Source organism: Ailuropoda melanoleuca, chromosome 16 (assembly GCF_002007445.2).
Source record: "Ailuropoda melanoleuca isolate Jingjing chromosome 16, ASM200744v2, whole genome shotgun sequence".
NCBI lineage: Eukaryota > Metazoa > Chordata > Mammalia > Carnivora > Ursidae > Ailuropoda > Ailuropoda melanoleuca.
The window spans coordinates 1,992,477-2,005,871 of record NC_048233.1 but is presented as its reverse complement, the minus strand read 5'-3'; the positions used below and the strand labels follow the sequence as shown (position 1 = coordinate 2,005,871).

Sequence of the window (13,395 nt, the reverse complement as noted above, 5' to 3'; positions counted from 1 at the left end):
GATTTTATGCAGAAAATAAGTCTCTTTTCCAACAGACATTGTGGGCATAATAATTCACTCAGAGGATATTTAATCTAGATATTGGGAAAGAGGGGCCTTGCAGTTTTAGGAGGATGTAGGTGTAGGATTTGAAAAATTTAGCGGTATTTTTTTTCTCTCCTCATCATCACTTCCTGGCCACCCAGAAGTTTTAAAAGACCCTATATCTGCTCTACTTGCTGAAAATTTGTATAGGATTTCTGCACCTATTCATAGACTCAGAGTACCTCTTAGTTACTTGTTTCTTCCTACCAGCTGTATTCTGTCGTTTTTTTTTTTTTTTTTAAGCTTTTTGTAATACAGCACGGTATTCACAGAATCTTGATCAGTGAANTTGTAATACAGCACGGTATTCACAGAATCTTGATCAGTGAAAATTTTCGGTGTAAGTAGAATAAAGATTGACTCTTCTGATTGACAGATACTCAGAAGTCTTACTTTCCATCTCCCGTATTACTCCCTTTTACTGTTAAGACTCTTAGAGCAAATTAAAGCCTAGTTTCAAATACTTTTCCTATTTTTTACTTTTCCTCACTAGACAATCATTTGTTTAAAGCGGGACAGTTCATTGTTTTAATACTTTTGTTCTCTGTGCCTTACCTAAATCTTTTTTCTCCTCCACCCATAATTTCTTTTTGAAACTTGCAGTAGATCATTGTAATAGATAATAATATTACACCTCAGGACTATTTGTCTTTCCCATTATCCCTAGAATGTGCTGGAGGTTATGGGGCTGAGGTTAGTTTTTTGAATCCTAATACTATAATAAATATTTGAACACTGGGTTTTGTATATTGTTTGAGTATTATTTAGTTTTTGGAGAAAGTATAAAAGTTCCAGATTTTTTTGATTTGGAATATTTTTCCTTTATTAATAGCTTAAAAATCATTAGGCAATCTTTTTTTTTTCTTTAGAATGACAAGCATAGGAAAGGGATATATATTACCATATGCTTTTTTGTTTTTTTGAGTAATGTTTGCTTTTAATAGCTTCTAATTTTTTTCTTATCCTACCCTGAATAGTTGGCCTCTAAATTTAGTATCCATTCCCCCCCCAAAACCTGCGTTTATTTTCTGTTATTTTCTTATGTATTCTTTCTACTTTTTTCTTAGGAGAAAGAAATGTCATTTATATAACTAGTTCTTGCCTTGTAGTAAAACTGTAGTAAGAAAGCAGGGAAAAGCGCAAAACTTGGCATATAGTAAATTTTGTTTGACAAAATGGGCGAGTGAATGAATGAATAGGAAATAAAGCTGAACTCATACGATAGGAATGCAGCCTTGTTTAGTGGTACTGTTTATCCTAGGATCCTTAGCTAAGAACTAAGGCACATTGGAAAGGAACAAACAAAAAAATATGGAGGAAAAAGTATTATATATCGCTTAAGCAACTGCCTTATGCCACTATACAGTACGTCCCCATTTCTGAAAGTGCATTGTGATTCTCATTTACATTTTAAGCTAATTTCGTTAGTTGTTTGGGTGAATTCTGAGGCATCTCTAGAGACAACTGGATATACCTCTGGGACCTTACATAATCATAATTACTGTAGGTATGGGTATTAAAGTTTTCTTACCAGAGCTTAGGAAGAAAAAGTTATGCTTAGGTCTTTACCCTTAGTAGTGAATTTTACTCAAAATCCTAGGAGACAAATGTTTTGTCTAATCAATACTGTTTTAGCAGAAACACTTGAAGAGCCCATTATATTGTTTATAGCTAACATTTGATTACCTGGGTTTTAGATTATCTAAATTCTTAGCATTTTGTTTCATTACAAAATTTCCTGGTCAATTTGCTGATCATTAGCACCTCTACAAGGAGACAAGCACAGAGTGGAAGAGTGTAAATTATAACTTTTTAAAGAATTTTATTTTATTTTAATTTATTTTTATTTTTTTAAAGATTTTATTTTTTTTGACAGAGAGAGACAGCCAGTGAGAGAGGGAACACAAGCAGGGGGAGTGGGAGAGGAAGAAGCAGGCTCCTAGGGGAGGAGCCTGATGTGGGGCTCCATCCCAGAACGCTGGGATCACGCCCTGAGCCAGAGGCAGACGCTTAACGACTGCACCACCCAGGTGCCCCTAAAGAATTTTATTTGACCTTAATTAAAGGTTTGGGGGAGAAGCAAGTTAAAAGTGTGGCTAATTATTTAGAAATTTCAATGATCTGTCCCTCTTATTACTATATATGATACAATAGATTTTAAGTTTTTTTTGGCTACTGTGACAAGTAAATTATGCTTACCTTATTAAAAATTGGTTTATACCACATATATTTGAAAGAATTGTACCTTTTGATACATAAAGATACATACATACAGATTTGATAAAAAATTTGTACTTTTTGATATATACAGAATTGGTAAAGCTAGCAGTAAAGCATTACACATTTTAATATTCTAGATTTCTTTTTAAAAATTGTGGAAAAATTAACTTTTTTTCCTTTAAAGCAGTCTCAGCACCTAGCTGGTCATGGAGTGGGGTTTCAACTCACAACTCTGAGATAGAGACCTGAGCTAAGAGTCGACAAATAACCGACTGAACCACCCAGTGCCCCAAAATTCACCATTTTAAAGCATACAATTCATTGACATTAAGTACATTCACAGTGTTGTACACCCATCACCACAGCCCAGTTGCAGAACTTTTTTTAATCACCCCAAAGGAAACCCCTATACCTATCAAGCAGTTACTCCCATTTTCCTCTCTATCCAGCTCCTAGCAGCCAGTAATCTTGCTTTCTGTTCGTATGGATTTACCTATTCTGGATATTTCATATAGATGGAATCATAAGATAATGCTGCCTTTTGTATTTGATGTCTTTCACTTAGCAGATGTTTTTAAGATTCATCCATGTTGTAGGATGTATCAGTACTTCATTCCTTTTTTTTTATTGTGAAATATGTATCATAAAATTTACATCTTATCCATTTTTAAGTGTACAATTCATTGGTATTAAGTACATTTGCAGTGTTGTGTAACCATCACTGCTACTTCCTGAACTTTTTCATCATTCCAAAAAGGAAATACGTACCATTAAGCAATAACTTCCCCCACTCCCTCCTTCCCCCTCCTGGTTACCTCTGTTTTACTTTCAGTCTATGAATTTGCCTATTTCTAGTAACCTCATGTAAGTGGAATCATACAGTTTTTCTCTTTTTGTGTCTGGTTTAATATATAACATATGACATAATGTTTATGGCATTCTTTCATGTTGTAGCATGAATTAGAATTTCTTTCTATGGCTGAAGAATATTATGATTATAACACATTTTGTTTATCCATTCATCTGTTCTTTAAGCTTTTGGCCATTGTGAATAGTGCTGCTATGTAGATTCCTTCCCTGCTCCTTCTAGCTTTACTGAGGTTTAAATGACAAATAAAAAATTATATATAATTTAGGAGAATAGGATGATTTGGTTGATATACATATATATACACACGTATGTATATGCACATGTATATATATATAGTGAAGTGGGTACCACAGTCAAATAATTAACATATCCATTACCTCACATGACATATCCTCAACTCCCTTTTTATTTGGTCCTGAAAACAAACACTTAAGATTTTTCCTCTTAGTAGTAGCAAGTATACAATACGGCATTATTAACTGTAGTCACCGTGCTGTATATTAGATCTCCAGAACTTATCCTGTATAAACGTTGCATGCTTTTATTAATGTCTCTCCGTGTCCTGCATTACCCAGCCCTACTTTCCGTTTTTATGAGTTTGACTTTTTTAGATTCCGCATATAAGTGAGTTCATGCGATATTTGTCAGTCTGTGTCTGGCTCATTATACTTCGCATAATATCCTCCAGTTTCATCCACGTTGTTGCAAATGGCAGGATTTCCTTCGTTTTCAGTTTCTTTCATCAATATCATAAGAGTTTTCAGTGTATAGATCTTTCACCTCCTCAGTTAAATTTATTCCTAAGTATTTCATCCTTTTTAAAGCTATTCTAATGAGGTTGTTTTCTAATATATTTTTTGATTGTTTAGTGTAATAAATTGATTTTTGTATATTGGTTTTGTATCCTGCAAATTTACTGAATTTGTTTATTCTAACACTTTTTGGTGGAGTCTTCATTTTTTCTTTTTTTTTTTTTTAAGATTTTATTTATTTATGTGGGCTAGAGAGAGAGCACCATCAGAGGGAGGGGCAGAGGGAGAGGGAGAAGCAGACTCCCAGCTAGCAGGGAGCCTGACATGGGGCTCAATCCCAGGACCCCAGGATCACGACCTGAGCCAAAGTCTTAACTGACTGAGCCACCCAGGCACCCGTTTGGTGTTTTCTGTATATAAGGTAATGTCATCTACAGATAGAGATTTTACTTCTTTTCCAACTTGGCTGCCTTTTATATCTTTTTCTTGCCTAAGTGCTCTGGCTACAACTTCCAATGCCGTATTGAATAGAAGGGGTGAGAATGGGCATCTTGATCTTGTTCCTGATCTTAGATGTAAAGCTTTTCAGCTTTTTACCATTGAATATGATGTCAGCTTGTCATTGGCTATTGAGATGTTAGCTATTGAGATAATCATATGAACTGTGATCATATTGATCCTGTTAATGTGGTATAATACATTTGTTGATTTGCGTATGTTGAAGCATCCCTTGAATCCCAGGGATAAATTTGACTTGATCATGGTACATGAGTGTTTAAATGTGCTGTTGAATTAGGTTTCCTAGTATTTTGCTGAGGATTTTTGCATCTGTGTTCATCAGGGATATTAGCCTGTGATTCTTTTATCTTGTAGTATCCTTGTGTGGCTTTGGTATTGGGGTAATGCTGGCTTTGTAAAGTGAATTTGGAAGTGCTCCTTTCTCTTCAGCTTTTTGGAAGAGTTTGATAGGAATTGGCATTAATTATTCTTTAAATTATTGATAGAATTTACCAGTGAAGGTCATGGGCTTTTCTTTGTTCAAAGATGTTTGATTACTGTTTCAGTCTTCTTACTTTTTTGTTACTGGTTTGTTCAGATTTTTTAGTTCTTCATGATTAAGTCTGTGTTGTATGATTGTAGGAGTTTATCCATTTCTTCCAGATTATTCAATTTGTCGGAGTGTAATTGTTCATAGTAGTATTTTATGATCTTTTCCATTTCTTCAGTATCAGTTGCAGTATCTCTTACATCATTATTTTATTTATTTGAATCTTTTTGCTTGATTAGCCTAGTCAAAGTTTTGTCAGTTTTGTTTATTGTAAAAACAAAACAGAACAAAACCCCACATCCTAGTGTCATTGGTTTTTAAAATTGTTTTTCTAGTCTGTATTTTCTTTCTGTTCTAATCTTATTATTTCCTTCCTTCTGCTAACTTTGGGCTTAGTTCTTTTTCTGGCTCCTTGAAGTATTAAGTGAGATTGTTTATTTGAGATTTTTCTTTTTCCTCAGTGTAGGTATTTATTGGTTTAAACTTTCCTCTTAGAAACCCTTTTGCTGCATCCCAGAAGTTTTGACATTTCCCCCCCATCTTTGTCTCAATGTATTTTTTTTTTTATCTTTTCACTTTTGCTTTGACCCATTGGTTGTTCAAGAGCATGTCATTTAATTTCCACATTTTTGTGAGTGTTCCCGTTTTCCTCCTGATACTGATTTCTAATTTCATACCATTGTGGTTGGAAAAGATACTGGGTATACTTTTGTCTTCTTAAATTAGTTAAGGCTTATTTTGAGGCCTAACATGTGATTCAGCCTAGAGAATGTTTTGTATGTGCTTGAGAAGAATGTTTATTTTCCTGCTGTTGGATGGCATGTTCTATATATCTCTTAGGTCTATTTGGTCTAAAGTGTTATTCAAGATCAGTGTTTCCTTACTGCTTTTGTGTTGGGATGATTTATCCATTTTTGAAAGTGGGTATTGCTGTCTCTCTTTTCAGTTTAGTTAGTAATTATTTTATATAGATTCCGTGGTGTTGGTTGCATGTATATTTACAATTATTATATGCTTTTGATGAGTTAACCCCTTTATTATTAAATAATGTCTACCTTTTGTCATAGTTTTTAACTGAAAGTCTATTTTTGTCTGGTATAATAAGTATAGCTACTTCTGCTCTTTCTTTTCTTTTTAAAATTTTTTTTTAAATTTCAGGTTTTTATTTAAATTCTAGTTAGTTGGGGCGTCAGGGTGGCTCAGTGGTTTAAGTGTCTGACTTCCACTCAGGTCATGATCTCGGGGTTGTGAGATTGAACCCTGAATTGGGCTTTGCACTCAGCATGAAGTCTGATTGAGATTCTCTCTCTCACTCTGCCCCTCCCCCTGCTTGTGTGCGCAGTCTCTCAAAATAAATTCTAGTTCGTTAACATATATGGTAAAATTGGTTTCAGGTGTAGAATTTAATGATTCATCACTTATTATCACCCAGTGCTCATCACAGGTGCCCTCCTTAATACCCATCACCCATCTAGCCCATCCCCCACTTACCTCCCTCCGTCAGCCCTCAGTTTGTTCTCTGTAGTTAAGAGTCTCCTAAGGTTTCCTTTCCTCTCTCTCTTCCCCCCCATGTTTATCCGTTTTGTTTCTTAAATTCCATAGAAGAATGAAATGATGTGTATTTATCTTTCTCTGGCTGACTTATTTTGCTTAGCATAACAACACTCTAGCTCCATCCACATCATTGCAAATGGCAAGATTTCATTCTTTTTGATGGCTGAATAATATCCTGCTCTCTTTCATTTACTATTTGCATGGAATACCTTTTTCCATCTCTTGTTTTTGGCTTATGTGCGTCCTTGTAGCTAAAGTGAATCTCTTGTAGTGAGCATACTGTTGGATCTTGTTTTTTTTTTTTTTTTTTTAAAGATTTTATTTATTCGACAGAGATAGAGACAGCCAGCGAGAGAGGGAACACAAGCAGGGGGAGTGGGAGAGGAAGAAGCAGGCTCTCAGCGGAGGAGCCTGATGTGGGGCTCGATCCCACAACGCCGGGATCACGCCCTGAGCCGAAGGCAGACGCTTAACCGCTGTGCCACCCAGGCGCCCCTGGATCTTGTTTTTTAATCCACTCACATACTCTTATGTCTTTCATTGGAGAATCAGATCCACTAACATTTAAATGATTATTGCTGTGTAAGGACTTATGTTGCCATTTTACTGTTTTCTGACTTTTTTATTTCCCTTGTTCCATTCTTTCTCTCTTGCTGTCTTCATGATTTAATGATTTTTTAAATATTGGTATGCATTGAATCTTTATCTTTTATGTGTCTACTGGAGCTATCTTCTTTTTGGTTGCCATCAGGCTTACATAAAAACATAACAGCTTATTTTAAGCTGATAACAACATATTCAGCACTTTCACCCAATCCCATGTTTTATATTATTGATGTTACAATTTACATATTTTTATATTGTGTATTCATTAGCAAAATATTGTAGCTATAGGTATTTTTTTATTTTTTAAAGATTTTATTTATTCATTTGAGAGAGAACGTGTATGCAAGAGTGGGGAGAGTGGTAGAGGGAGAGTGAGAAGCAGACCCCCCACTGAGCAGGGAGCCCGATGTGAGGCTCGATCCCAGGACCCTGAGATCATGACCTGAGCCGAAGGCAGATTAGTTTGACTGAGTCACCTAGGCACCCCAATACTTTGTTGTTGTTGTTTTTTTTTTTTTAAGATTTTATTTATTTATTCGACAGAGATAGAGACAGCCAGTGAGAGAGGGAACACAAGCAGGGGGAGTGGGAGAGGAAGAAGCAGGCTTATAGCGGAGCAGCCCGCTGTGGGGCCTCGATCCCGTAACGCCGGGATCACGCCCTGAGCCGAAGGCAGACACTTAACCGCTGTGCCACCCAGGTGCCCCAATACTTTGTTTTTTTGAGCAATTTTAAGTTGTTAGAAAAATCGAGTGGAAAGTGCAGAGTTCCCGTATATCCTCTCTCATTCCCTCCAGTTTTCTCTAGTATTGATATCTTTCATTAGGGTGGTATACTTGTTACGGTTGCTATGCCGATATTGATATATTATTATTAACTAAATTCCATAGTTTACAATAGGGTTTATTCTTTGTGTGGGTTGTGAGAAACATATAATTATACATATCCACCATTACAGTATCATACAGAATAGTTTTCACTGCTCTAAAAATATCCTGTGCTCCACCTATTCATCTCTCTCTCCCCCCTGAACTCCTGTTAATCACTCATCTTTTTACTGTCTCCCTAATTTTGCCTTTTCCAGAATGTCATATAGTTGAAATCATAACAGTATGTAGCCTTTCAGATTGGCATCTTTCCATTAGCAATACTCATGTAAGTTTCCTCTGTGTAAGTTTCTTTGCATGGTTTGATGGCTTGTTTCTGTTTATTACTGAACAGTATTTTGTTGTGTCGATGTATCACAGTTTATCCATTTATCTATCGAAGAATATCTTGCTTGCTTCCAACTTTTGGCAGTCATAAATAAAGCAACTTTTTGTGTGGACCTAAGTTTTCAACTCATTTAGGTCAGTTGCCTTTTTAACTTTTGTATTTAGGCACACGCATTTTTATATAGCTGTAAATCTTTTTTTTTTTTTATCTAATTGTAATAAGCATTTTGTCTTGCTCTTTAATTTTAAGATACCATAAACAAGCCATTTGTATATTTTGTAAATGTTCTTAATATTCTAATGAAAAAAATGAACATAGTTTACCATTTTTTTGTTACTGCTTCCCCCCTCCCTAAAATAAAATGCTTTTGTGCATATAGATTTTCCCTTTTATATTGCTGTAGTATAAATTTCAAGGAGAAATTCCAAAGAGTTGGGTTATTAGGTCAAGGAGTCCAGGCCATTTTTTTAGGTAGTTCTTTATGTACTGGTCTGCATATCCTGTTCTGTGTACGCTGGAGATTTACTACAGTTTATATTGCTATCCAGAAAAGAGTAATACCAGTTATATGTGTAATTGTAAGGTCTAATTTTTTTGTTTTTAAGCTTCTCAGTGGTTTCACTTAAGAAAGTGGTGGTATTGTGTTTTTTTGTTCAGAAATTAATGTTTGTTGTCTGAATCTTCTGTTCTTGATTACTTCAGAACTTTTATGTAATAGTTTATTGAAAGTCTTAGATATAGTTTTAATACATGCTTAACTTTCTCTTGTTATGGTATAGTTTGTGCATTTAGTGTAGTTAAATAAAATTCTTTCACAAATACTTCTTTTTATAGGCAGGGAAACAGGCTTTCCTTGAAACATCATGGTCTTGGATATAGCCCTAAGAGTCATAATTGAACTCTTGAGACCTGCAGTAACTTCTTTTTTTGCAAGTTAAATATCAATAGAATTACTTGATCAAGTTTTTTTTTCTTTTTTTATAGATCATTAAATTGGATTTTTTGAAGGTACATTTCAAATATAGAAATTTAAGAAAGTATATTTCTAGCTAAACCATGTACCCTTATTTTTGGAACAAAAAATTTGGTCATAATTATTGTGCATATTTTTGGCCTATTTTCATTTCTACTTAGGGCATCATGGCTGAGTGGAGAAAGTGTAAAGGACCTGAGTTTGAATTCTGTTCTTCTGCTTGCCAGCTGCGAGACTTTGAGTTACCTGCTCAGCCTCAGGTTCCTCAGCTGTAGAAGGGAAGTATTGAATCCTTACAGTTATTGTGAAGAATAAATGAAATAATGGGTACTTGACAGCGTGTGTTTATATTAAATAACATGTATTTATTTCTGTTTGAAATTGTAGTCTCCTTTTGTTAGATATTCAGTGTCTGAATATTTGCTCTTTAGACAAATTGTTTAGATATATTTCAGTGTACTTTTTTTTTTTTAAGATTTTATTTACTTATTTGACAGAGAGCGACAGCGAGAGAGGGAACACAAGCAGGGGGAGTGGGAGAGGAAGAAGCAGGCTCCCAGCAGAGGAGCCTGATGTGGGGCTCGATCCCAGAACGCTGGGATCATGCCCTGAGCCGAAGGCAGACACTTAATGACTGAGCCATCCAGGTGCCCCCTCAGTGTACTTTTCATAGTTGAAGTTGTTTTTTTCCTCCCAAAAGAGTGTTATTAATCCGTCATGTAGAAAATACATGTTTGCTACAGGCTTTAGGTTTTCTACTGAATTGTTTCAAAATCAGTCAGTTCCTTCTAGAGTTGGTATCTAGTTGCCTTCATTGTGTTATTTATAATTTCCAAGTTTACCAAATAGAAAGATGGGTTCTTAAAGTTGGAAAGGAGTACACCAGTGAGTTATTTGTCTTCCAGTAATGCAGGTTTGTTATACAAACTGACTTCCCTTCCCTTCTTTTCTCCCTTCCTTTCCCTCCCTCCCTCTCTCCCTCCAGTTCCTTTTTATTATTTATTTATTTGCCAGAGAGAGAGAGAGAGAGAGAGAGAGCGCGCGCGCGCACGCGCACAAACGGGGAGAGGCAGGCAGAGTGAGAAGCAGGCTCCCTGCTGAGCAAGGAGCACGGTGCAGGACTTGATCCCAGGACCCTGGGATCATGACCTGAGCTAAAGGCAGATGCTTAACGACTGAGCCACCCAGGAGTCCCAGACTTTTATTTGTTTCATTTTATTTTATTTTTTTTAGAGAGAAAGAGAGCACATGGGGGGAGGGAGGGGTAGAGGGGAGAGGGAGAGAGAACTTTAAGCAGACCCCAGGAGATCATGACCTGAGCCAAAATCAAGAGTCAAGATGCTTTAATTGACTGACACAGGTGCCCCTACAGACTGACTTTTAAAGATTTTTTATTTTTATTTTATTTTTTTATTTATTGGACAGAGATAGAGACAGCCAGCGAGAGAGGGAACACAAGCAGGGGGAGTGGGAGAGGAAGAAGCAGGCTCATAGCGGAGGAGCCTGACGTGGAGCTCGATCCGGCAACGCCGGGATCACGCCCTGAGCCGAAGGCAGACGCTTAACCGCTGTGCCACCCAGGCGCCCCCAGACTGACTTTTAAAGACAGCTTACCCCCACCCTTTCCATATTCTTACATGGAATTTAGGATTTGGTCAGTGTCTTCTTAGATTTGCTATATGTCGGATTCACTTTTTTAGATAATTTATTTTTTCTATTCAGGGGTAGAAGTAAATGTTGGAATATTATCAATACTTGATTTTAATGTGTTATTCCCTTATGGTCACACCTTAATAAGTTTTATTATTTTCTTTATAAATTGAATTTAATTTTTCATGTTGAGCCAAAAAAAGCTCTTAATTCTGTCATTTCTTGTTTTAGAGAAAACTAAAACAACTCCTCCTTTTTCCCTCACCAGGGAGTTCGTATTTTTGTTCCCTCTTTTTTCTTTAAAGAGTGTCTGGGAGAATTCCAGAGCCTAAGGGAATAAAATACTGAATAAGTAATTAAGTGAATTCTCCAGCCTGCAGAAATCATCTTATCTCAAATTGGTAGTTATGCTGGTCTCTCCTTTCTCCCCAGGTGATGACCTTTTAAAGGGGGTGAATGAACTCTGCTACTCAAAACTATCTGGCAGCTTCATAAGCATGTTTATTAATGAAGTGGGACAGTTAAGAGAGAGATTCTCTTCTGTGTTGAATGATGAAGCCATTTTCATGGGTATTTTTCTCTATTTTGATCTGGGACTAAATTTTTATATTCATATTCTTTTGAAGAGCAATGGAATACTTTTCTTAAAAATGGAAATTAATAGTTGTATTAATATCAAAAAGTCCTTTGTTAAGTATATTTGGGGACAGGTCACTTTAAAAAAAGAATAACAGTTTTTGAGCGAGGTAATTCTTTTCAACGCAAGATTTTTTTAATTCTGTACTGCCATAAAAATTCTTTTTTTTTTTTTTCTTGGTGAGGGGAAATAACTTACATATAGGCTTTTGGGGGGGACAGTAATAGAGTTGAAAGGAAAAAAAAATTTTTTTTTAAGATTTTATTTATTAGAGAGAGAGAGACAGTACAAGTTGGGGGAGGGGCAGAGGGTGAGGCCCACTCCCTGCTGAGCAGGGAGCCCAGACATAGGGCTCCATCCCAGGAGCCTGGGATCATGACCTGAGCCAAAGGGAGACACTTAACTGACTGAGTCACCCAGGCGCCCTGGTGTTGAAAGGAAAATCTTTTTTTTTTTTTTTTAAGATTTTATTATTTATTTGACAGAGATAGAGACAGCTAGCGAGAGAGGAAACACAAGCAGGGGGAGTGGGAGGAAGAAGCAGGCTCACAGCAGAGGAGCCTGATGTGGGGCTCGATCCCATAACGCTGGGATCACGCCCTGAGCCTAAGGCAGACGCTTAACCGCTGTGCCACCCAGGAGCCCCTGAAAGGAAAATCTTAAGTTAGAGAACATGAATTCCTTCAGAAGGCGTTTGAAAATTTACTGTGTGCCAGGAGGTGTACTTGGCTGTGGATTTTAAAGATTATTGAAGTACTGCTCTCTGTTCTTTTTTTTTTTTTTTTTTTTTTTTTTTTTTTTTTTTTTTTTTTTTTATTTATTTATTTGACAGAGACAGAGACAGCCAGTGAGAGAGGGAACACATGCAGGGGGAACGGGAGAGGAAGAAGCAGGCTCATTGCAAAGGAGCCTGAATGTGGGGCTCGATCCCAGAACGCCGGGATCACGCCCTGAGCTGAAGGCAGACGCGCTTAACCGCTGTGCCACCCAGGCGCCCCAAAGTACTGCTCTCTGTTCTTATACTTTTGCTTGTACTCTAGTGGGAGCAATAGGTAAGTAAGGAAAACAGTTGGTGCAGACGAAACCATGATAACACACAGAGGTAATTACCCTACCTTAGAATGCTTCCTGGAGGAGATGGGAATACCTGATGGGAGTTCTGAAAAAGGAGAAAGTTGGGTAAAGGAGAGTAGAGGTGGTTCCAGACCTAGCGCAACATGGAGGACACGTGGAGAGAAGAGGGAGCTGAGTACATTGGGTAGTCTAGAATTTAGTGTATCTGAAGTGGTTTTCTGGTAAGGAGAAGATTGGATGCCTTCTGTGCTGCACTGAGGAGATTTTACTTTATTCTGCAAGCTGTGAACAGTCATTTAAAGATTTTAAGTTGGGGTGAGACATTACCTTGTTTTAATTTGAGCTAAATTAAATGGTTTTAAAAATTACAAATATAAAAATATAGATTTGTCTTGACGTGGTGAAAGACTAGATGAAAATTTAAAGAACCAAAATCACACTCCACTATCTCAGTTCATTTCTTGTCTGCTGTTGGCTTTTAGCGTAGGGGTTAGCAAACTTTTTTGGTCTCAGGGCTCCTTTTTTTTTTTTTTTTTTTTGGTTAAAGATTTTATTTATTTATTTGACAGAGATAGACAGCCAGCGAGAGAGGGAGCACAAGCAGGGGGAGTGGGAGAGGGAGAAGCAGGCTCCTAGTGGAGGAGCCTGATGTGGGGCTCGATCCCATAACGCTGGGATTACGCCCTGAGCCGAAGGCAGACGCTTAACGAA

General features: G+C 36.9%; 1 protein-coding gene across 3 annotated transcripts in view; it reads left to right on the top strand.

The window, feature by feature from the left end:
- Positions 1-13,395, top strand: part of ADIPOR2 (adiponectin receptor 2) — an 88,873-nt gene that overhangs the window by 19,271 nt on the left and 56,207 nt on the right. The window contains exon 2 of one of the 3 annotated variants that reach the window (XM_034644765.1): positions 9,485-9,601. The exons of the other annotated variants lie outside the window; for them this stretch is intronic. The gene's annotated coding sequence lies outside the window, so the exon portion shown is untranslated. The remainder of the gene's footprint in view (positions 1-9,484; positions 9,602-13,395) is intronic. 3 annotated transcript variants of the gene reach the window in all.